The sequence below is a fragment of the Balaenoptera acutorostrata genome, chromosome 10 (assembly GCF_949987535.1).
Source record: "Balaenoptera acutorostrata chromosome 10, mBalAcu1.1, whole genome shotgun sequence".
Classification (NCBI taxonomy): Eukaryota; Metazoa; Chordata; class Mammalia; order Artiodactyla; family Balaenopteridae; genus Balaenoptera; species Balaenoptera acutorostrata.
Genome location: NC_080073.1, coordinates 20,987,851 through 21,013,009, shown reverse-complemented (window position 1 = coordinate 21,013,009; position 25,159 = coordinate 20,987,851). Strand labels below are relative to the sequence as shown.

General features: G+C 39.1%; 1 protein-coding gene and 1 non-coding gene across 9 annotated transcripts in view; one reads left to right on the top strand and one right to left on the bottom strand.

Moving 5' to 3' along the window:
* MITF (melanocyte inducing transcription factor) overlaps positions 1-25,159 on the top strand; it is a 226,438-nt gene that overhangs the window by 79,858 nt on the left and 121,421 nt on the right. Inside the window, exon 1 of one of the 8 annotated variants that reach the window (XM_057555307.1) lies at positions 16,274-16,379. The exons of the other annotated variants lie outside the window; for them this stretch is intronic. The gene's annotated coding sequence lies outside the window, so the exon portion shown is untranslated. Of the gene's footprint in view, positions 1-16,273; positions 16,380-25,159 lie in introns of those variants that run through there. 8 annotated transcript variants of the gene reach the window in all.
* On the bottom strand, positions 19,289-19,395 carry LOC114239168 (U6 spliceosomal RNA). The gene has a single exon (XR_003624366.2). It is a non-coding gene; the product is annotated as a U6 spliceosomal RNA (small nuclear RNA).

The following is a 25,159-nucleotide window of genomic DNA, read 5'->3' as shown; positions in this document are numbered from 1 at the left end:
AGGGGTACAAAAAGTCTTAAATTGAATCCCTGATATTTTATTTCTGACAAAAATTGAATTAGAAATTTGGAATAACATCTTAAGATCTGAATGGTGCTTACATGGGGATTTGTTATCTTCTTTGTATATTTGATATATATCTTAAAAACAAATATAATAACAAGTGTTCAAGTTGGGAGTAAAACTCTTTGCTTCAGTGCCTTGGTTCATGTTATATCAAGACTTTTGGGGATGTTTCCAGGAATGTGATTATAAAATTCGGTATTGTCTTACTCCAGGACAGTTGCGGAATATAAAGTTATGCCTCGGGACCAGGAATACTGCTCCATCTGTATATATATTTGCAGCAGTTATTATTAGGATAAAACTTGGTGGGTGGTCTACCTCAGTTTGAGTTTTGGGAATCAGAGTGCAGGTACTTTCTCCTGGGCCAGTCTATGCTCTCCGTCTAACTTCCTCTCTTCTGAGCCATTCAAATCTTCAAACTCCCAGATGGCTTCTCACTGCTAGGACGTAGTCCGTACAACTTAAGGAGACCTATGAAGTCCCCCCTGTTGTTCCTCCCAAACATCAACTACTCTTTCTTCTTGCCATCCAGCCATACTTTGCTTGCTTTCTTCTTCTTTTTTTGTTTCCTATCAGGTTTCCTGTTCATTCACTGGTTTTTGTTCCAGGTGTTTCCACTTGATTTCTCCCTTCATCTATAACTCCCTCCCTGCTTCCCTCAGTTTTTTGGCTGACTTTATCATGCATCAATTCTGAGCTTCAACAGCCCTGCCTATGTATGTATGTATGTATGTATGTATGTATGTATTTATCTGTCTGTCTGTCTGTATGTATCTATCTCTCATTTCTTCCCTCCCTCTTTCCTTCTCTCTCTCTTTCTCCTTATCTGTCTTTCTACAATTCCCCAATATTAATGCTCATATTCTTACAGTTATTACTTACTTATCCATCTTCCAGCTTAGATTTTAAGCTCCGCTAATGAGAGACCATGTTTCTTTTCCTTTCCCCAGCACCTCTGTAGTATGTGTGTAGTGTCTGGTATAATGTAGGCACTAAATAAATATTTGTTGAATGAATACGTGAATGAAGTACAGTTTGAGCTTTTGACTTCCATATTCTCACTAGATATTAAGTTTTTTAATGGAAACTACTGGATTTTAATAAAACATTTGGGAATTTTATGACTATTTTCATAAAACATTAAGAGCATTTGGAGTCAAAGGTATATTTTAAAGTCAGAAGTAATGTTAGAGTCTGTGGGCATTAACATAGGTTAATTTTCTTTTAAATTGATTTAAAATTTTCTCACAAGGAGTACATAGTTTGGAAAAAAATCAAAGAAGAGTGTTTCAAATGAAAATCAGCATTCGTCAGCTACACTGTTTCTAGTCCTGTTTGACTAATAGCTTAAAACTTCAGTAGGATTCACCTTCAAGAAGAAAAAGATATATACATATGTACATCAGAAGACTGTAATGTTTTAAGAAAAGCAGCTACAGTTGTTCAGTTGAGACTATGATGGGAATAAAAGGTTCATACTGAAGGGACTTTGAAAGTCACGATTTGTTTTTTAAAAAATGGCGTATGAAGGGCGCAGTGTCTCTTCCAGTGTTAGCCAGTGTTTCCTTTAACCTTCTTCCTCAAAGGCCCATCCTAAAAAAAGGTTCAGCCTTGGTTTTCTTCCCTCTTTCAAAGACAGTATCTCAAAAATGGTACTAATTTAAGCCCTGCTAAATGTCCAGATGCAGCACCTGGGGAAAATGAAGTTCAGAAGTTGAGGATTTGGAACTGCTTAAGCTAGGAGAATCTTCTTGCTGCAGTTGCATGTCTGGTTCTAGAAGCTGGTTCAGGTGGGCATTGATCCATTGTAACAGATGGCCCCAAGTGTGGATGTCTCAGAGAGTGAGGCCTGAGTGTGAAGGTGTCCAAGAAGTTGAAACACTTCTCAGAATGTCTTCTTTTCCCGATGACAGCTTTGTCATTCCAACTAGAACTTTCTGGGTTGGAAGAGTGAACTTAATGAAGCATAAGAGAAGCCTTTAAGCTGTGTTGTCCAATATGGTAGCCCTGGCCACATGTGGCTATTAAACACTTGAAGTGTGACTAGTCCAAGTTGAGATGTTCTCCAATTATAAAATGCACACCAGTTTTTGTATGAAAAAAATAATGTAGAATATCTCATTAATAATTTTTAATTTTGATTAATGTTGAAATACTCTTGGGCACACTGGGTGAAATAAGATAAAATTGATTTCACCTGCTTCATTTTTTTTTTAATACGGTTACTAGAAAATTTAAATTTACGTATGTGGCTCGCTTTATATTTTTGTTGGGCAGTGCTGTTTGGGGTAGAATCTTTACCAGGGATCTACATGAAACTTGGTCCTACTTATACTTTGACATGACTGTTTACTTTGATACATATCAGTTCAGATCTGGAATGAAAAGCTTAAACTTTCTAAATTAGTTTCTTCATAACTTGCCATTTAAATGGAGCAGTAAAAGCAAGAGTAGGATTTTTTTTTCAGTTGTACAAGAAATTTCTAGAAACTAAGAGCTTTGCAGAGCTAAAAATTCATTCCCATTGTTTTATTTTTAAGCTCTATTTTAAGTTTCTGCCAGGACGAAAACGTTCATTCCCTTTTGGGTTCTGATGGCCTGGTAAAACTTCTTTGTAAACCCAGGGGATGTGATAGAATTGGCACAGGAGAAAATTAATTTGGTTGGGATCCATGAATGGAATGGAGGTAATGTGCAGGGCTTGCAGAGTCCATTGTCATCCATCACTGCAGAGGTTCTGCGGCGATGCCGGGCTGCCCAGCACGCTGTCCTTTGGACAGCAGCAGGACAAGATACCTTCCTTCCCGAAGAGCCCTACTCTTGTTCAATAGAGAAAAGCGTAAACATAGAATATGTGTGCAGTTATAGACCATGTATACACACATTCAATATGAGTGCTTGGCATCTATTCCTGTGTGTGTGGGTTTTTCTGGAAAAAAGTTAAATGGGGTTTTCCATAACTTTTTTTTTTCTCTTAAAGCGTTTGTTGTAGGATATTTTCCGACCCTACATTCTTCCAGTAACTTAAGCTCAAAGCTCATAGCAATGAGGTACTTTCTTGTCGAAGGTGAGTCAAAAACAGGAACCTTTTAATTCTGTCACATGATGGCGGATGTTATAAAATAGTAATAGCACAGAGTTCATTTTTTTCCCCCCTTTAGTCGTCAGACTTTTAGCTGCTTGCCTTCTTCACCATTGCAGAAGCCAGGAATTCAGAAGCGTAGGTCGGATATTCGCCGTAGAAAATGCATTCAGGAGCGTACACATTAAACGGGTTATAAATAGTATCTGCCCTGACAATGCTGGAATTTTCTCAACTTCTGGAGACATTGAAGTCTTTGTTTTGTGGGTCGCTGCCCTCTCCCCACTACCCCCTAAGCTTGAGTCATAAAGCCTGAAAAACTAATGAGGTTGCTGAAACTTAAAATCTAGTGAGTAGCATGTATGGGAAGCAAGGAGAGATGGCAGAAACTGTACGCTTGGATTCAGGGTGGCTTCTCTCTTGCAGTCCTGAACTTGCTTACCTTGTGTTTCATTGTTTCAGGCCCTTGAATTTATTGTTTTCCTTCAGTAGGATCAAATTAGACTGAAAAAATTAAAAGAAAACGTAAGTAGATAGCAGCAAAGCTAATATTAGCTCCTGAATATTCTGTTTAGAATAGGAAAGAAAAAAATAATCTAGCCATGAAAGCAGAAGTACAAGCCAGATTAAGTTGATTGTGTGTGTGTGTGTGTGTGTGTGTGTGTGTATGTATATATGTATGTATGTATGTATTAGCCATAGAACTAAGAATGGTTTTTACAATTAATAGTTGTTTTCAAACACTTAAGGTAAAAACAAAAATAAAAACAAAAAAACATGCAACAGAGACCATATGGGGCCCACCAAGCCTAAAATTTTTACTGGCCTGTGGTTTAGAATGTGCTTGCTATGTAACACTTGATACTCAATATATAATCAAATAAAAGTTCCTTTCTTAGATTTTGTTAGTTCACCCAACAAATATTTCTTGAGTATTTGTTCTGTTCCTAGCACTGTCCTAGATACCAGGGAAATAAAGTTAAGAAAAAGAGAGACATTTCTACCTTCAAAGAGCTCAGCTTCCTATGGAAAAAAAAAAGACCAAACCTAACCAAATCGAATGGAAATAAGAAACTGGAAGGTTAAGTCCCAGGAAGACAAAGCAGCTGAGTGTGAGATAGAGAGCAACAGAGGGGGTTCTGTGCGTCTCACCCTCTATTCTTCCTTCCTTGGACTGTGCTGCGAAACGGTGACTAAGTTTTTTCCCAGATTTCAAATTCACCCTCTCACCCACCCACACACAAACACAGAACAGTGTTTGCTTTTCCCTGTGATTTCCTTATTTTTCTATTTTATTTCTTTTCCAAAGTCTCTTTTGGCCCCAACTGAAATTCATTCATTATTCAACTCAGGCTTATTGAGTCCTAAGTTAGGTTGGTGTTCACAAGGAATATTTCTTTACTTCCAATAACATTTTATTTTATTTTATTTTATTTAGTTTTTTAACATCTTTATTGGTATATAATTGCTTTACAATGGTGTGTTAGTTTCTGCTGTATAACAAAGTGAATCAGCTATATGTACACATATATCCCCATATCCCCTCCCTCTTGCGTCTCCCTCCCTCCCAACCCTCCCTATCCCACCCCTCTAGGTGGTCACAAAGCACCCAGCTGATCTCCCTGTGCTATGCGGCTGCTTCCCACTAGCTATCTATTTTACATTTGGTAGTGTATATATGTCAATGCTGCTGGGACGAAGTGAGAGAGTGGTATTTTATTTTATTTATTTATTTTTGGCCACACTGCATGGCTTCCGGGATCTTAGTTCCCCAACCAGAGATCAAACCCGTGCCCCCTGCAGTGGAAGCGCAGAGTCCTAACCACTGACTGCCAGGGAATTCCCAAGGAATGTTTATTTTCATTCTGCTTTTTCAGTCAGTTTTTCTGTGTCCTTCTACTTAAGGTTAGTTGCTTATATGCACCGTATAGTTGGGTTTCGAACCTTAGTCTTTTATGCTTTTTTTCCTCTTTTCTGGAAATATGGATTATGATTATTTTATTTCTTTTAGCATCAAGGTCTTTCCCCAGATCTGATCTTTCTAAAAAGCCTGCATTTTGTGATCTGTACCAAAGTGACTTATTGACCAGTGTTTGCTTGTTTATTTTGGATCTTCCCTGTTGTTGGAATCCTTTATGACACTACCTGATCATTAATCCTGCTCTCCTAGCAAATGAGTAGTTGAATATAATTTCTTTTCTGGTTCCAAAGATGCCCTCCAGCCTGCATTTTGGTTAGCAGAATGACCAGAGCTTGGACAAAAGACCATGAGTGACACACACAGGCCTGAAATTATCCTATTACAGAACAATTACCACATTCGTGTGAATGGCTAAGCAAAGGTCAAAATATGAGCAACATTATTTATGGCTCAGTGAGTGATTTTATATTCAAAGTCTGTCATCATTTGTCAGAAGACTGGTATTATCAAAGCTGTGCCAGGCTGAGGACCATCTAAAAAGTGATTTGGGACAAACTCAGCATACAGTAAAAAGAAGACAGTTTAGATGTATCCCAGGAAACAAGAACCCTGGCCCTGACTTGGAAGTAGTTCTGTTATTCCTGCTGTTGTCAGACTTGTTTGCCTCTTGAAAAGTGGATTTTCCTCCCTCTAAGTCAGTTTCGTCAGTGCGTGTTTCCCGCAGTGCCTGTGGCACTGAGCGGGTGGGTTTTTCTGCAGTGCCCGGTTCCTGTAGTGCGTGGTGGCCAGAGCTGCGTGTAGTAGCCAGCAGCTTCCTCTGGCATTCTTACCTGAGGACATTTGGAGCAGCGTGCCTCTGGCGGGCCACCTCTCTGTGAGTAGCCTTCCCTGGCACCCTAGAGGATGGAGTGCAGTAAGTTCCCCAGGTGCGGCACCGCAGTGAGTTTCCTGCCGTGCAGAGAGCTCAAAGGACCTGGATCTCAGCCCTGGGGAGGAAGACTCTGAGCCCTAAGGGTAATGACTGCTCCTTATATCTGCCATTCCTATATTCTTCAGAGTTTTGTTTACTTCTTATAAGCTATTTCCCTGTTACAGTTAATAATTCCTTATATTAAACTTTCTCCATTCAAATTACTGTGTGGTTTCTCTCTCCTGATTGGACCCTGACTAATACAGGGTCCCATCAGCAGCATTAGGTTTCTGTTCTTGCATTGCAAGAAGGTAAGAGAGTCTAATGGATTTGTACAAAGGAGCATGGAATCAGAATGTATTGCAACATAAGCTATTGTATATTTCTCTGCGTTTTTCTGATTGAATGACCAGATCTTAGGGAAAACTGGGAATATGCAGTTATCTGTGGTAAAGGTGGAGGTTGGTGGTACTGATGACCCTAGAGTAAAAAAATCCACAAAAGATTTTGTCTGACAACTTGACCATTCTGCTTTGTGTGGGACCTTCAGGGTATGTGAACAAGGCTGCTGTGAGACCCAGTGGTGAGTGATATAATTCAGTTTCTGGGGATTGTCTGCAGAGCTGTACTATCTTACATTGATAATCAAAGGTTGATTAAATGTACATGTCAAGTTTGTTTCCTTCTACCCTTGTATCATGTGATGGAGTTGCAAGCAGTTGCTCTTTTGTTCCCCTTTTCCGTGTGAATGCTGCAGCAGTGTGATATGAGCAAGTGTAAGGCTCAGAAAAAAACACTAGAATGAGGTGCCTTGAGGATTATTGGGTCTGATTCCTTCAATTTTTGGATGAGGACACTGACCACAGGTGAGGTTAAATGCCTTCCTCTCAAGCGTATGCACTTAGAGAACAGAAGAATACACGCAGACAGACTTTTTTGACTCCTAGTCAGTTGTTTCCCCGCAACTCCAGTCTATTTAAAAATCTCTAATGAGTTTTATTTTTTATAATTATTTTTTAATTTAAGTATAGTTAATTTACAAGGTTGTGTGAGTTTCAGGTGTACAGCAAAGTGATTCAGTTATACGTATACATATATATATATTCTTTTTCAGATTCTTTTCCATTACAGGTTAATAATATATTGAGTATAGTTCCCTGTGCTATACAGTAGGTCCTTGTTGTTTATCTGTTTTATATATAGTAGTGTGTATATGTTAATCCCAAACTCCTAACTTACCCTCCCCTCTCCCCCTGCTATCCCCTTTGGTAACCATAAATTTGTTTTCTATGTCTGTGAGTCTGTTTCTTTTTTGTAAATAAGTTCATTTGTATCATTTTTTAAGACTCTACATATAAGTGATATCATGGGATATTTGTCTTTGCCTGACTTACTTCACTTAATATGGTAATCTCTAGCTTCATCCATTTTGCTACAAATGGCATTATTCCATTCTTCTAATGATTTATTTTCTTACATTTGTACTTAAGATTCGTAAAGCTTGGGAAGATATAGTATGTGCTTTATTAAAGAATATTTGAGTCTAAATACATTAAAAGGATAAAGTAGAAAATGCCTTAAGTAGGTGCATCTTCTTTTGATTGAAAAGTATTTTATTGAAATGTAATCTATGTAGAGAAAAGTGTGCTTATTGTAAGTGTATAGCATGATGAGTTTTTTATAAATTGGACTCCTATCATCCAGCTCTCAGATCAATTAATCAAATGACATCTGCACCCCAGATGCTCCCTTCCTGTGGCCTTTAGTCATTACCCCTCCGAACGGTAGCCACCGTCCTGACTCCTAACAGCATAGATTAATTTTGCCTGTTTGGGGCTTTATAGAAATGGATTCAGTCATACAGTCACACATAGGTACTTACCTGTGCCTGGCATTTATTCATCACGATTATGTTTGAGGAATTCATCTGTGTTGCTGTGGGTAGTTGTAGCTGATTCATTTTCATGATTATATGGTATTTCATTGCATACATTTTTTGAGATTTATTTGTCCATTCTCCTGTTGATGGGTATTTAGGGAGTTTTCTAGTTTGGGGCATTTACAAATAGTGCAGTTATGAACATTTGTCATCGTTACTATTATTTTTTAATGTTTGGACATTGGAAGACAGTGAGATGTGAGGTCAAGGGCACAAGCTTGGAATTAGACAAACACATTAATCTAATGTGTTTGACTTTAATCTCAGTCAAGTTATTTACACCCTTGAGCCTGTCTCCTTATTTGTAGTGGGCGTACTAATTCCAGTCTTGCAGGGTTTTGGAAAAAATTGCATGAAATGATGGATGCTCTGCACAGTGCTTGATACATAGTAAGTTCTCAAAGAATGGAAGTTGCTATTATTTTTCAAGTTAAGCTTTTCTAAATTGTAACAAAGCATCAGCATAATTCACTGTCTGCATTCTGTTGTTGTACACAGCGTTTTTATGTTTTTCAGAGCTTGCACTTGCTTTGTTTGAATCTTCTTTATCTTCTCCCTTCCTCCAATACTACACTTATTACCTGCCTATTATAATCCAGGTATAGGTGCAGGTATTGAAGAAGAGTTTTTTTTTTTACCAGACTTCATTCTTGAGTTAGCTTCTCAGTTTTTGCTGTATAGGCGCACCATTATAATACCATTTGCTTATTGTTTTTTCTTATTTTGCCTTAATCAGCTCACTGTGTTTTACTTTGCTTTGCCCAAAGATGCAAAATCCTTGCAATAAGGGGTTTGTATATCTGAGCCTCAGTGACCTGTAAGAAATGAGGAGTCAACAGTTTCCTTCTGTAATTCAATAATTATTTACTCCTTCTGCCAGAGGGTGTGATAGAAGCTCTGTGGGGCTTGAAGGCAACAGTCTTGAATTCTACCTCTAGAAAATTCATGTTATAAGTACCACCAGGAATATCCTTGCCTTTATTTACAGTTGGCCCAAAGCTAGGATTACTTGCCTGGGTGCCAGCTAAGAAGTGAATCAGTGAGTATTGACTCTGTGTTCAGCCTCAAGCAGGCTTTCCTGTGGAGTGCACGTTTAGTTGGACTGTGAGGAAAATCATTAACTCATTCCGACCTAAGGAAGCTTTGTGAATGGCTAGAAATTTCAGGATTATGTTTATATAGTTTCAGAGGTTGTATTTTGAGATAAAGGATAATTTAAAGAAAAAAGAAAAGGACAATCTGTTTACTTCTTAGAAGAGTCATATGTTGGTTTTGTTTATAAATTATATTTAATCCAATTTTATTTAGGTTATATATTATATAGGATAATTTTCAAGTAGGTAATGTTAACAGACTTAGAATAGGTAAAGGAAAATACTTGTGACCCAAGCATATATCATTTTAGTAGCATTTTTTTTTTTTTTTTTAAATTGAGGATCTTGAATCAGATGCGTATGTTTGATTGATTGATTGATTGATTGATTGATTTTGGCTGTGTTGGGTCTTCGTTTCTGTGCGAGGGCTTTCTCCAGTTGTGGCAAGCGGGGGCCACTCTTCATCGCGATGCGCGGGCCTCTCACCGTCGCGGCCTCTCTCGTTGCGGAGCACAGGCTCCAGACGCGCAGGCTCAGCAGTTGTGGCTCACGGGCCCAGCCACTCTGCGGCATGTGGGATCTTCCCAGGCCAGGGCTCGAACCCGTGTCCCCTGCATTAGCAGGCAGATTCTCAACCACTGCGCCACCTGGGAAGCCCCTTAGTAGCATTTTAAAAACCTCTTTATACTAGTTTGCACAATAAATATATTTCTGAAAAGCTGCAGATATATAGATATAGGAGGTAAATATATAAAGACTACATTTTATAAATGGATTAATATAAAATCACCATCATAAGTAGATACTTAAAATATATCTCATTATAATTATTCTACTAAATGTAGGATCTGTTATAAAATGAACAATCTGTTCCTAATTTCTATGCTTAAATCTTGGGATAATTTGAAATGAGGTGTAGTCAATATTTTAACATATTCTTGGAGTTTGATTTAATGAGCATCATGGAGTTGATAATTTTATTCCTAGATAGTTGAAATAGATATCTGACAGAAATGTAATAGAAGCAGAACATTATTTTTCTCATTATGAGCTGGAAAGCAAAAGCATTAGCACCTGAAGTGAATGCTGGAATCTCCAATATACGTGTGTGTATATATGTGTGTGTGTGTGTGTGTATGTGTGTGTGTGTGTGTGTGTGTGTGTGTGCGTGTGATCTGAGTCATGCTACTCCAAGTATGATTCATGGACTAGACTGTTTCATGAACTATGTGTCGGTCAGCAGTGAGGTATGAACAGATACTGAGTGTCCAGAAACCTTTATAGCAATTGGACAGAGTGATTTTTAGGTCTCCTGAATCTAATACAAATTTGGGCTTGCATATTTGTGTGTCTGTTTTGTTTTTCATTTCATTTGTCTTAGAATTCATTTTTATTATGTTTACAAAAGTATTGATCTGTGTTGGATTTGAAATTAAAAAAAAAACAACAGACAAACTGATGCAAACCACATATTACAAATGGTTTGAGAAGCATTGGTGAGAAACTTGCATGACTGAGGCAGAAAGCTAGTATAATTTCTGATCTTCCCTAGGCATGTTTTATGACATGGAATACTGTGCTCGTGTTGCATCGAGCTTTTCTAATCCCTAGTTAACCATATCCTTGAACCTTTCCAACGTAACTATTCTGTCTATTCAATTGTGGCATTTTGATCCACTGATTTCCTAGAGTGATTTGCGAAGAAGTAATTCTTTGGATTTATTCATTCATTCAACCATTATTTATTTAATGAGCATCTAATTGTGGGCCAGATACTGTTCTAAGCACTGGGAATTCAGCAGTAACAAAATGAAACAAAACAAAAAACAACCTCTGTTCTCTTCTAGCTTGTATGAAGAGAATTAAAATATATAAATATATGTGTACATACATACGCACACACACACACACACGTATGAACTGCAAGGCGGTAGATTGGGTCCACATGCATCCAGTTCCCCTTGGGCTATGACTGCATGCATTCCTCTACTCTTTGGATGTTAAGGTCACTAGTGATGTAGCTTTGTGTCTGAACCCTGTGACGAGCAAAGAGTCCCCAGGTGACGCATGTAGTTGGCTTCCCTCAGGGCTGTTGGTGTTTGAGCATGACCTCCCTGAGTTGGTGAGGACGTTGGAACAAGCAAAGCCTCAGAGACTGGAGGAATCTTGGTGTCCACTGTCCTGAACTGCTGTCTCCCTTTGGGATGTCATTAAATACAAAGTTAGATCCAGGGTGTTTCTTTGGTTCAGCTGGAGGAACTATGATCTCCTCTAGGATGTTGTTGAGATCCTGGGAGTCTAGCAGGGAGATGTCAACCCTCTGAAATTAGGACAGCATTTTGGGTGTGCGCACTTTTTGGGGTGAAGGCTCCTAGCTTTCATCAGCTTCTACGAGTAATTCATGACCCTCAAAGCTGAAGAATCATGGGTATCCAGTGAGCAAAGAGCCTTTTGCAGTTTGGCTTCTGTTGTTTAATCTGGTTGTATCTCCTGTTTTCTCCCTTGGGCTTCCCTGTGGCAGCTAGACCTGCCTCCTCGCTCTTGCTCCGGCATGTCAGGCATGGCCCCATCTGGGATGCTCGACCTCCAACCATCCACAGAGCTCCTCTCCTCACCTCCTTTAAGCCTTTGCTCCATTGTCGCCCTCTGGGCTTACCCTGACTACCGTATTTAAAATAGCATTCCCTTCCTGCCTCTATCTTGGTCCTTGGTGCTTTATTTTTACCCTAGCACTTGCTGCCTTTAACACCTTAGATGGCTTAGTTATTTACTAAGTTTATTGTCCATATTCCCTTTCTCACCCTAATGTTCCATAGAAGTAGAGATTTTTGTCTCTTTGTTCACTGCTGTATCCGCAGCACTTCAAACAGTGTCTGACACATAGTAGGTGTTCAATAGGTATTTGATGAATAAATAAATGAATAAATGAATGAATATGGGCTCTGATTCTCCCTTTCAAAGTGTACAACATGGAGCTTAAATTCTGCCAGTTTAGCTGAGATTCCTCGTGTTGTTCTGTGTGTATTTCATCCCATCGGTTGTGGTTTCCATGAATGTCAGTTCTTATGTTGCCATAAATTGACTTCCAATATTTTCATTATTTTATTTTTCTTTCCATGTTTCAAGTATTCCCATGAGGCATTTTAATCTTTTTCTTATTGATTTTCACCGTTTATTGAATCTTACTTTATCCTAGACCCTCAAAGTGTTCGTGGATAAAACCTAAGGCAAGTTAGCTGGCCTCTCCATCCCTCAGTTTCCTCATCTGTAAAATGGGAATAATAATAATATCTAATCTTGCAAGATTGCTGTGAGGGTGAAATAAGATGATGCTTGTAAAGCAGATAACACAGTGCCTGGCATAAATATTGGTTGCATTGATGCTGATGACAATGTAAGCATCTTATGGCTCAGCATAGTGTCTGCACGTGGCAGTCACAGAGTAAATGGCAGTAGTTACAATTATTATGGTTTTCCCTCCCATTACCACCACTGATGATATGGTCCCAGACAATCATCAGAGAGTAGGGCATTAACAGAAAATTCTAGAGAAGGTTAAGCGTTGTCCTCCCTTCCCTTCCCTTCCCTTCCTTTCCTTTCCTTTTTCTCTTTTTCTTCTTCTTCGTTTTCTATACACTGTTACTCTTCCCTTTCCATGCAACGGAAGACCTTTCAGGTTTGAAATTTATTCTTCACTCTGCAAATCTGATCTTGGTTGTCACCATCATAACAGTATTCAGTTTTTTTTTTTGGTGACATTCCATTTGAATGGATAGCAGTAGGTCCTTGAGATGTATTTCCACATATGTATTTCACAACAATCAGGATTTTTGGCAATGGTTTAATTTTTTTGGAGGGCATTTCAAGGAGCTGCCTTGTAAATCTCTGAATGCCTGGGTTATTTGCTTTCTGTCTTTTCCTCCTCAGTGCCAAGTTAGTAAAACTCTCTAGATTTGAATCTTACAAGTAATCAATCAGCAAATGTTTATTAAGTTTATATATGAAAGACTTTTGGAGCAACCAAATGGCATGGTGAAAGGTGAGCTTTAGGAAGATCAGTCTTGGGGCTGTGTGTATAATTGGTATTGGAGGTGTTGCAAATCCAGCAGAGAAGGGAGGAAGGGGTTGTACTGTGGGAAATGGCGAGAACCAGAAGTGCAGCAGTGCCAGTGGGAATGGAAGCTGGGCTGGTGCTCGGGATGTATGTATGTCTGGCTTTCCTAGGTACCACCAACAGTCTCCCAAAGCAACTGCCTCAATATACATTTCCACCATCAGTGTCTGAGAGTTCTGGGTGGTCCCCATTCTTGCCAACACTTGGTTACTATTTTTGCATAACAAATCATACTAAAACATAGTGATTGAAAATAATAGCTATCATTTCATTATCTATTGATATCATGGTTTCTTTGGGTCAGGCATTCTAGAGGCCTGTGCTGGGAAGTTCTCGCTCAGGATCTCTCATGAGGTTGTAGACAGGTGGTGGCTGCCAGACTTTCTGAAGGAGGAAGCCGTTGGTGGTCCAGGTATACTATACCCCTTCTTATTATCTTTCTGCATCCCAAGGCACAGGGCCAGACTAGGGTGAGCCAAGAGATGAAGTCCCGGCCCTGCCAAGGAATGAAATGAACATTTATTGAGCATATACTATGGGCTAGGTCTTGTGCAAGCTGCTCTACTATTATGAGGTTTTTATTTCCTTCAGCATGCTCTTTCTCTCAGAGTTAGCTTCCTAGACAAGGCTTTCCTTAAGAGCTCTGTATTTAAACAATATTCTTCTTTATTTCCATCTTAATTGCTCAGTTTATCACCTTCATAGCTCATTTTTCTATTTACACTGTGTATGTAGTTGTTTGCCTATTTATTACCTGTCCACCTACCTTCCTCCACTCCCTAGCTCTAGACTGAGGGTTCATGACAACGAGGACTCTGCCTCTTTCGTGCAATGAAAATATAGGACACCTAGTGAAATTTGAATTTCAGATCAAAACAAGTAATATTTTAATATAAGTGTATCCCAAATGTGGGACATTTAAAAAGCATAAGCATATCTCAAATACTTAAAAACTATATCCATAAAAATGTATGTCTCAAATGTGGGACATACTATACTGAAATATTTCTGATTTATTTGAAACTCAGATTTAATCTGATGTCTGGTAGTTTTATATGCTACATCAGGCCACCCAAATACCTGGTATTTAGCATATTGTGTGGCATATAATAGAAGCTCAATGAATGTTTGAATCAATGAATGAGTAAATGAAAGAGTTCATATCTTTTTCGGAAACAGTTTTGCAAGGTGGATATTATTATTTTAAAACAGGTATAGCTTTCTACCTTGTTTGAAAATAGGATTTGGAAAAGGGAACCCTCCTACACTGTTCGTGGGAATGTAAATTGGTACAACCACTATGGAGAACAGTATGGAGGTGCCTTAAAAAACTAAAAATGGAACTACCGTATGACCCTGCAATCCCACTCCTAGGCATATACCCAGAGAAAACCATAATTCGAAAAGATACATGCACCCCAGTGTTCACTGCAGCACTATTTACAATAGCCAGGTCATGGAAGCAACCTAAATGCCCATCAACAGAGGAATGGATAAAGAAGGTGTGATACATATATACAATGGAATATTACTCAGCCATAAAAAAGAACAAAATAATACCATTTGCAGCAACGTGGATGGACCTAGAGATTGTCATACTGAATGAAGTAAGTCAGACACAGAAAGACAAATATCACATAATATTGCTTATATGTGGAGTCTAAGAAATAAAGGGTACAAATGAACTTATTTACAAAACAGAAATAGAGGCACGAATGTAGAAAACAAACTTATGGTTACCAGGGGATGTGGGGAGGGACAAATTGGGAGATTGGGACTGAAATATCCACACTACTGTACATAAACTAGATAACTAATAAGAACCTGCTGCAGAGCACAGGGTACTCCACTCAATACTCTGTAATGGCCTATATGGGAAAAGAATCTTAAAAAAAAAAAAAAAAAGAGTGGATATATGTATGTATATAACTGATTCACTTTGCTCTATGCCTGAAACTCACACAACATTGTAAATCAACTATACTCCAATAAAAAAAGAAAGAAAGAAAATAGAATTTATGTTTGCTTTAATTTTTTAGTGTGCCCACGGAGTATTGAGTCTGTACTCCCAGGAGGCATTCAACACATGAGTGAATAAAAGCTCGATTCTCTGTGTGGTGGGATTTTACAGGTGACTTTAATTTTATTCATATGTATTTTAAAAATTTCTTATCATGAACCTTTTTAATAAAAAAAAGTTTTCAAAACTTGGTAAGTAACTGGGAGAAAAACGATAGGGCTAAAATCCCTTATCCACAATTCCAAAATTCAGAAGTTTCTAAGTGTTGAATGATTTTTTTTAAAAAATCTCATTTGGCAGAATTACCTGCCCTGAAATGACATGAGGCTATTTATAGTCTTTATTATCCCACTTAATTGAATATTCATGTTTTCTGGAAGAATTATTAATATGGTTGATTATGAGCTGTTGCCCTGATCTCACTAGGGATATTACACTCTGTATATACTTCATTATTGTTACAAAATCTAGAAAATTCTGATGTCTGAGACTCCTCAGTCCCCAAGAGTTTTTCTGAAGAATGTTTGTGTGTGTGTGTATACATACATGCATACTATGTACATAGAAATTTCGGGAATGATACATTGAAAATTGTCAACAGTGAATACCTCTAAGAGAAGGGATTGGATGGGCAGACAGTGAGAGATGAATTTATGCTTGAGTATTTCTTATTTTTCTTATTCTTTGTATTTCTAATTATTATAATAAAATGATTGCCTTTTTCAATGAAAGAGTAGAATTGGCTGGAGGGTTTATTTAGGAAAATAGTGGTGTTATTAATGTTAAAAGACAGTTTATCAAGCAGGCTATGCCTTTACATATTAGTTCAACATTTCTGACTGCTGACAAGGACCCAGAAAAAGTTATACACACACCAGGCAGCCTATTGCCTTTTGGACAATGTGTGTATGGTCTAGTGGCAGGGAATTTGCATCAGCAAAAACACTCATTTCTCTTAAAAAAATAAAATCAAGGCACCCAAAAATGTGATGAGTAAATGAAACTACTGTTATTAGTGATGGGTTTGGCATGTTTTACGAAGTCTGAACGATTACTCATCCTCTGTACGTTTGCAGAAGTGCTTTAACAAAAGCCAGATGCATATGTACTAGCAGGGGTTAGTAGGTGGATGAGAGGATTAAACCCACTGAGTTTCTGGAGCCCTGGTTTTAGCTGTTTTTGGCTTGTCGACAGGCTACGTTTCTGAGTCAGCTTATAGGATGGCTTCCAAGGGTAAGTCTGATTTTGCTTTTCTGGGTTTAAAATATAAGTGGTCAAGGAGATGTGACTAGTTCCCTTTTGCATTGGATTCTCTTCATTAATAGTGCATGCATTTCTTCTATGAGAAAGACGTTTATCTTATTCCAGCATATTCTGGTGTGCCTGCTACTGATTTTTATGGCTTTACCTCACCTCCCCCTAATTTTTAAAGTGAAATGTGTGAGTGCTGAAGGGATTTGCAAGGGGAATTGCAAAGGTCATATGTAAGTTCTACGGCTGGCGTGTGGAGAGCAGTGTGATTGAGCCAGAGCCCTCTGTGACCCTTTCTTTTATAGAGGATGTTTCTAATAAATTAGTGTAGCGCGCCGTACATGCTTGTTTATGACCTTAAAAATGGTTTAGTTCTTGCTGAGTGGCTATTACTGATGCTTTACGACATGTTTTCATGGTTTAAACTTGCACATTTTTTTTTGGATTAAAACAAATGTCATGCATCAGTCAATGTGAAGTTCATTTTTCTTTTTTTTCTTTTAAAGGGACTCAGGAGAACATTCAACATTAGAATAAGTCCCTGGATTCTGACTTCAGAGAATGTTGGTTCTTGAGGTCAGAAAAAGTGAGGATTCGCCAAGCTCTTACAGATGAGCTTTGTAGTAATTGCTGATGAAATTATAAAACACTGCTTTTCCCACTGGGTACTAAATGCCCCTTTTCATTAGCTACAGTATGGGGAGCAAAATCATGTGATTTTTTTTTTTTTTTTAATGTTTAACCATAACTACTTTTAAAAGGCAGTTTTCATTTTGTGGCTGCTTTTTTTTCTTCCGGTATCTAGCACAGTTGAGGACTTTATCTTTTTCGTATCTTTTTAGGACACTCTGGTGAATGACGGGGTCTGAGTAGCTCTCTAAATGGAAGAGGGTGCCAAGGGGCCTGGGCTGGAGGGGCAGGAGGAGCCTAATTGCATCTCTGCCAGGCGTGCTTGTGGATATATTGCCCTTCTCCCTTCCTCTGCAGCTCTTGGGCTGAAGGAGGTCACTGTGATGTGAGGACTGGGGCATGTCGGTGGCCGGTAGCTTTTCCGAGTGGCAGTGATATCTCTGTGGGCTCAGAAGGGAACTTGCCTCAAGATTTCCGTTCATTCATGTTCAGTACCCATGAGGGAGAAAATTGATCTGCTCTAAATGCAGTTCTTCCTCAAGAAAGACTGATAGATAAAAAGGAGTAAGGGAATTGCTGTTGATTTTTTTAAAAAAGAAAATACATACATCAGGGCTTCGAAAAATCAAAACACTTACGTTCTTAGTGGAAGTCTGAAGCCCTGTGCCAAAGGCTGCATGAAGCTGGAGGTTAATGTGGCTCATGTGTTTTTTAGAGCATCAATAGTTCTTGACTATTTGGGGTAGGGGTGCAAAAGTCTCAATAATTCAACTGGTCGGTAATTTAGGAACTGTTTCCTGCTGATAAAAGCAAGGGTAGGGCTCCCCTGGTGGCGCAGTGGTTGAGAATCTGCCTGCCAGTGCAGGGGACACGGGTTCGAGCCCTGGTCTGGGAAGATCCCACATGCCGCGGAGCAACTGGGCCCGTGAGCCACAACTACTGAGCCTGCGCGTCTGGAGCCTGTGCTCCGCAACAAGAGAGGCGGCGATAGTGAGAGGCCCGCGCACCGCGATGAAGAGTGGCCCCCGCTTGCCGCAACTAGAGAAAGCCCTCGCACAGAAACGAAGACCCAACACAGCCAAAAATAAATAAATTAATTAATTAAATAATTTTTAAAAAATCCATAAAAGCAAGGGTATATTAGAGAGTAGAATGTGAGGTGAAATGTGAGGCTGCCAGGAGACCTCTGCCTTGCTGACGGTGAATTCAGACCACGCTCCTAGGCCTTGCTTCCAGGGCTCCTTGCAAGGATGTGGCCATCCTCTGCTGAGGTGTGCTTTGGCGGAAAAGTTACGGGGTTCGCTTTCACCCCTTCTCAAACGCAGCCTTTCCAGAACGGCTTCTATGGGTACCCAAGGTGAATTGCTGTGAGGTTTGAGAAAAGCTATTGCCCAGGACGAGCTGGAACACTTAATCCACCATGTCACACACACACAGGTACTTTGAAAGAGACAGGAATCTTGACTGAAGGCTTAGCTTCCACCTGGAAATTGTTATCATAATAAGACTGGTCTTTTTCAATGAGAGAGAGAGAAGCATAAAATGTGGTGGAGGCTGGCACCTGAATGGCATCTGAAGATGTAACCCTGTGACCTTTGCCAGTGTTCCCTCCGTCCCCTGGTTTGGAACCTGAATAATGACTTAGCTAAGTAGCTTATTTAAAATTTTTTTAAAATTTATTTTATTTAAAAAAATTTTTTAAGAGAAGAGTAAAATCATTTATCAGTGATTTTAGAGCACACTATTATGTGTCTAGATTATCTCACCTCTTTTGATTTTGTCCTTATTGCCCTCATTTCTTAGTGTTTCTCAGCATCTCATCAACTGGCAAGAGAAGATACAACCCCAAACAGCTTTCTACACCTAGTTGCTTGTTAGCCAATTTAACTTAAATATATAGAATGACATATATATTTCACATTTTATAGAAAAGAAAATTCAAGAATATATATATATGAGCCCAGTCTTTGATACACACACACACACACACACACACACACACACACACACCCCTATATATATTTATGTGTATCTATATCTTCCACGTAATTTACTAAACTCTTAAATCCATAGTCACGCACAAGCAAAATAAAATCTTAAAATAACCTTGCTGGAACAAATAAAGAGGGAAAATTAGTAGGCAGACTTCATGACACTTTTTTTTTTTTTAACATCTTTATTGGAGTATAATTGCTTTACAATGGTGTGTTAGTTTCTGCTTTATAACAAAGTGAATCAGCTATACATATACATATATCCCCCAAAATGTGGAACGCTTCACGAATTTGTGTGTCATCCTTGCACAGGGGCCATGCTAATCTTCTCTGTATCATTCCACTTTTAGTACATGTGCTGTCGAAGCGAGCACCATGACACTTTAATATGTGTATTTACTGCTTAGAAATATTCAAATACAGCTTTGTTTTGTGTCGTTAATTTTGGTTGTACAGTATTTGAAAAGGTGACGGATAAAAGGGCAGAATGCAATTCTTGAAGCTGTAATTTGCAGGCGGCTGATAATACAAGTCCATTTTCTTTTCCAAATGTGCTATTTATGTAATTTATATTTTTAACCAATCTTAGAACTAGAGTGAAAATAGTAATTAATCTTAAGGGCAAGAAATGTTGCAACTAGGCCAAATTTGGAAACTTTAAGAAATTCTCTAGGTGCTTAAGCCCGGTCTGTTGAATATTCTAATTCGTACGTCACAGAGCACAGTGCTCAACAGATAGTATGTGCTCAGTTAACGTTAAATGACTGGGTCAATTTGACAACAGTCTTTTCTTTTTTTTTTTTAAAGAAATGTAAGCATATTTGATTTAGAAGTGGCAGGCCAGTTTAAAGCCAAGATAAGATAAATAGACCAGGCAAAATAGTGCACATGGCAGGGATAGTGGTGTTATATGTACAAAGAGAAAACACTGAAAGGAAGAACATCAAAATGCTTGCGTATTAAGATGATGAATGATTTTTATTTTTTTATGTATTTTCTTGTTTTCCTTTCCTTTTGCAAAGTGAACACATGCATCCTTTGAAGTGTAGTCCTTTCATGACATAGATTAGTCTTCACATAACAATTTGTTAGATGCCGAGTTAGTTAATTTATAATGAAAATGATACACATCTTATATGACATGAATGGTGTCCCCTGGAGTTGGGGGAGCAGCATGGTAGCTTCGAGGAGAACTTACATTCTAGTGAGATCATTTTCTTTCAAATAACATTTTACTTAGTATCCCAGTATTGTCCGTTCTTCCCTAACACAACATACACATTCCTAAAAAAATCACTAGATGATGGAAAATCATGCAATAGATGGCACAGAGTCTACAGGAAAAGCGGGGCTGAGGCACAATACTCAAAAAGGTCATCAAGAACATAAAAAAAGGAAAGCTAGGAACCTTAGAAAAGCAGTAGAGTTTTACACTTGCTAAATGGTTAAGCAGTATGCAAGTACCACATAAACTTGGAGCTTTGCCTTGAAAAGACCTAGTGTTTGCTTGTAGAGGTGGCTGAGGGGAGGGTGGCAGCTTGTAAACTATGGTGAGGTGGTGGAAGGAAGCTGGTCTGAAACTGGGTGGAAAGTCGTAGCAAAGCTGTGGGTGGTTGCGGTGTGCAGCACGCATGGTAAACTGAGGGTAGCGGGCAGATGTTTGCGGTGTCTAAGTTTTGTGTATTTCTCTACTGCTTGACTCAGGTGGGTGTGGTTTTCTGTGTTCACCTAGTGTTTCTTGTGGTCCAAATCATACATAAGGAAACTCAAGTTCATGTGGGTTATGCTCAAATTGTCCCCTGATGTGTCAATCATGTTTAAACAGATTTGCATGCTCAAAACAAGCGTTAGAACTAACTCTACATGAGACAGATGAAATAAAGTTGCACTAGTTCTAGGTATGTCAAGAGCCCAGTTTGGAACCCAGCCGCCCTTTCAGCACCCCAGGGATTCCAGGGATCGTCACTGTGTGTCACCGTGTAGACTAGAGCTTGCTTCTCCTTTTGTTCGTGACCTAGAACAGATACAGAACTTTTTTTTTTTTTTTTTTTTTTTGTGGAGACATTTGGTCCTACCTTTGTATCCTTCCTTGGCTGGTGACTGGCAGGTTCTTCGACATCCACAGTGTTCAATCCTACTGCTAGATGGACTGTCCAGTAAAGCAAATGGCTTTGAACTTGATGGTCCCTTAGAATACCTCACTCCAGATCCTCGTCAGGGGATCTAACCTTGCATCTGGTTCTACTCAGTACTTCTCAAATGCTGCTGAGAAAAGCCAATATTTACGGATTACAGTCCGAAGGATAAAGGTTCACCTGTTATTCCGAATACTCTAATAAAACAATGAGGAAAGAAGCCAATGTCATTTGAAAAACCATTTTCCAAGGTAGCTTTTACTCTGATTTGTCAAATAACATTAAAGAAAGGCGTGAGGATTTTACATTTATCAAAAGTGCTCACTGGTTGAAAAATAGTTAAGGGAAATCTATGGTAAGATCTATACCTGAAATAATCCAGACCAGCAGAAATCTCTAAACCTGAGAATTTGCCCCTACCCCCCACCCTATTTCCCCCCAACCCCAGCAGTTAGTTTTATTACTACACTTAGTATTATGCTCTCAGTCTCCGTGGAAGGTCATCAGGAGATAGAGCCCCATGAATCCTGATTGTATGGGGTGCCTATCTTGTGGATATTCCAGTGTCTCCTTTATGAAGATCCTTGGGAGAAGTGTCTCTCTGGTTTTGATACCACAAATGACTGTACTTCTACTCAACTTTGGGTTTTTATTTTATGGATATAGTTAGTCATGTAACTGATCATGTCTTCTTCCTCTTTATGGCCACAGGCATGTTTTCTTTAACCCATACTTTTTTTTTTTTTAAACCAAAAGAAAACTAGTTTGCCAACGTTGGAAAATGAGAAGATTTCGCACAAGTGTGTCTGAATTACCAGCATCTATTGAAAAATCAGATCTGGCAATGCTGGGATCACATGTCTCCATGACAACCATGGGATCCAATGAAGTAATGCCGTTTTCCTTAAAACAAAGCATGCACTCTTCCCTTTGTTTTACCTCCTTACTTTAACTGCTTGGCCCTTGTAGACCTTGGACTCTGTGCCCCGTGGCTTAGAAAGCAATTTGTGACTCACCTTTAGAAAACGGGCAGACTCTTATTTGCCTTTTGTGAACTAATATTATCCCTAGGGTCATTTAATTCTTTTTTTTCTTGAATTGTCTTTCATCCTGTTTTCTTCACCTGCGCATGTTAGTTTTCTGTTGTTGTTTCATCTTGGGGTGTTGTGTGCTTTTACATGAGCTGCTTTAAGTTTTTTGGGGGGAACAAACAAGGTATACATAAAGAAAAATAGGAGAGTGATTTTTTTCCCCCTCAGATCATTTTATTTTTATTTTTTGCCTGGTAAGAATTTAAAACAATTACAGCTCTTTCTCTGACCTATTTTAGAATCTGCTTGATTCTAGTACCATCCAGAGCTCTGCAGTTTTTTGCTGGGGTTTTGTTTTGTTTTGTTTTGGTAATTCTTCATAGAGACTCTGAGAAAACATTGTCTTGTACCTAAGATTGGTTGGCATCCCATGATCTCTCATTAAGAACTGAAAAGTTTCTGTTTTGTAAATAAGTTCATTTGTATCATCTTTTTTAGATTCTAAAACAGAAACACACTCACAGACTTAGAGAACGATGTTATGGGTACCAGGGGAGAAGGGTCGCAGGGGGAGGGATAGGTTGGGAGTCTGGGATTGACATGTGCACACTGCTATATTTAAAATAGATAACCAACAAGGACCCACTGTACAGCACAGGGAACTCTGCTCAATATCCTGTAATAACCTAAATGGGAAAAGAATTTGAAAAAGAATAGGTGCAGGTATATGTACAACTGAATCACTTTGCTGTACACCTGAAACTAACACAGCATTGTTAATCAACTGTACTCCAATATAAAATTAAAAAAAGAAAGAACTGAAAAGTTAAGTCAGAATATTTGTTCATTCAGTTCTAGGAGGGAAGATTAGGAAACCATGAACCTTCTTAGAGTTTATATGCCAATTGCAAAGACCCCCAAGAAGACATCGTTCAGTGCCCTGCATGTGGCACTGCTGTGACTCCTGGGGACAGGGTCAGAGAAGACAATAGCTGCTGCTGGTCTGGGACCTTCTATTCTGAATGGTGCTGTTAGAGGTTACTGTAGCCTGAGTAGTGTTGAAAACAACTCTGAATTGATCAAAACGTGGCATCATTAATTTTTATATTCTCTTCAGGATTTACGTATTCTTTTTAAAAATCTGAAGACTCAACAAATATGGGCCAACATGCGCCCTTGGATGGGTTTGTATCTAGTTCACCACACCCCCCCACCACCTGTGTCTGCACGACATTGAGGCTGAATGTCATGTGCCCTGTGTCCCTCCATTTCTCGATACGTGACTCTTGTTACTTAATGCCACACTGGTACACCACGCTAACTCATCTGCTCTTTCGCATAAACCACACTTTGGCATATTTTCCTACTGCCGCAGTCACCTTCCACATGCTTCCCAGCCACTCAGCTCTTTCCATAGCATTCACGTTTCATGAATTGGATTTCTGTCATTGTCCCTCTTCTCTGCAGTCTCGGGGTTGTAAGCTTCCTCAGCAGGAGTGACATGGGTGTGCCTAAGGGTAGGTCAAAAGAACACTGTGCTTATTCACCCAACACATGTTTATTGAGCACCTACTCTGTGCCAAGTGCTGTCCCTGTGCTGGGGATAGAGCAGTGAATAAAATGGGCAAAGATACCTGCCCTATTGGAGTTAACGTCCTGGTAGGAGTGGAAAGTTCTATGAAGAGGAATAAAGCCAGGAGGAGTTCCTATTTCATTTGAGGCTCAGAGGTTAGACCTCGCTTCTGAGGTTCCTTTTAAACGGAGATGTGAATTAGCTGACTGAAGAGTAAGTCATGCAACTGTCTGGGGAAGAGCTTATAGGCCAAGGGGACAGCAGGAACAGTAAAATCCCTGAGGAGGGGACATACTTGCATTTGGCAATAGGCATGGTTTTTAATTCAGTGCTGCCCTTCCTAATGGTATGAATTAGGGTCAGTTGCGTTTGCCCTCTGGACCACGTCTGTGCACTCATCTCTAAAATGCAAGATTCTCTATGGGATTTGCAGACACAAACTACTATACATAAAATAGAAAAGCAACAAGGATTTACTGTATAGCACAGGAATTATACCCAATATCTTATAATAGCCTGTAATGGAATATAATCTTCAAAAAAAATGAATTGCTATGCTGTACACCTGAAACTAACACCAGTATTGTAAATCAACTACACTTCAATTAAAAAAAAAAACTCATTAAAATGCAAGATTCTACATTGGAGAAGGACCATGCCTTTCTCACTAGTCTCTACCCAGGGTCAAGTCTGACCTTTGGCTATTGGCAAGTGTTGAATAAATATATATGCAGTTAACAGATGGACACATAAGGTGTTGTAGAAGCATATGAAGAATCTCAAAAGCAGGGTCTTAGATAGGTGTATGTCACTAGTTCACAGATTAAAGACAATAAACGTGGCCAGCTCTGAAGCCCATGTACTAGGAATTTTTCCTTAATGGTGACTCCACATTCTTTATGCTCAGCAAGCTGCATCTCCAAAGCAGCACTGAGGAATATATGATGGAGGAAAGGGGCCTGGACTGTGTCTTGGTTGCTGTATCTGTTGTTGGTCGTTGGTATGTCCCAACTTCTAGCAGGGTACCAGTGGGCTCAAAGTAGAAACTTAATGAATATTTGTTAAAGAGTGAATAAAATCAAAGCAGGCATACATTTTCATTTCTTTCATAAAGCAATGTTGGAATCACTCTGCAGAGATATCCATTCTGCCTGTTTTCTGCCCAAGAAAGATACACTAGGACTAGATAAGATGAGAAAGATTAAAATGGTGTCAAGGCCAGGCAGAACATGAAAGTCTTACTTGCCTTATCCTCATTTACAGATGGAGAAGTTAGAGTTAGTGGCAGATGCAGGAAGCTTGAGTCCAGGGGTTGTGTTCTTAACTCCTGGAGTGTGTTGCTTGTAGAGAAGGATAACTAGCTGGTATAGAAACAGAGGTATGAAAAGAATTAAATTCC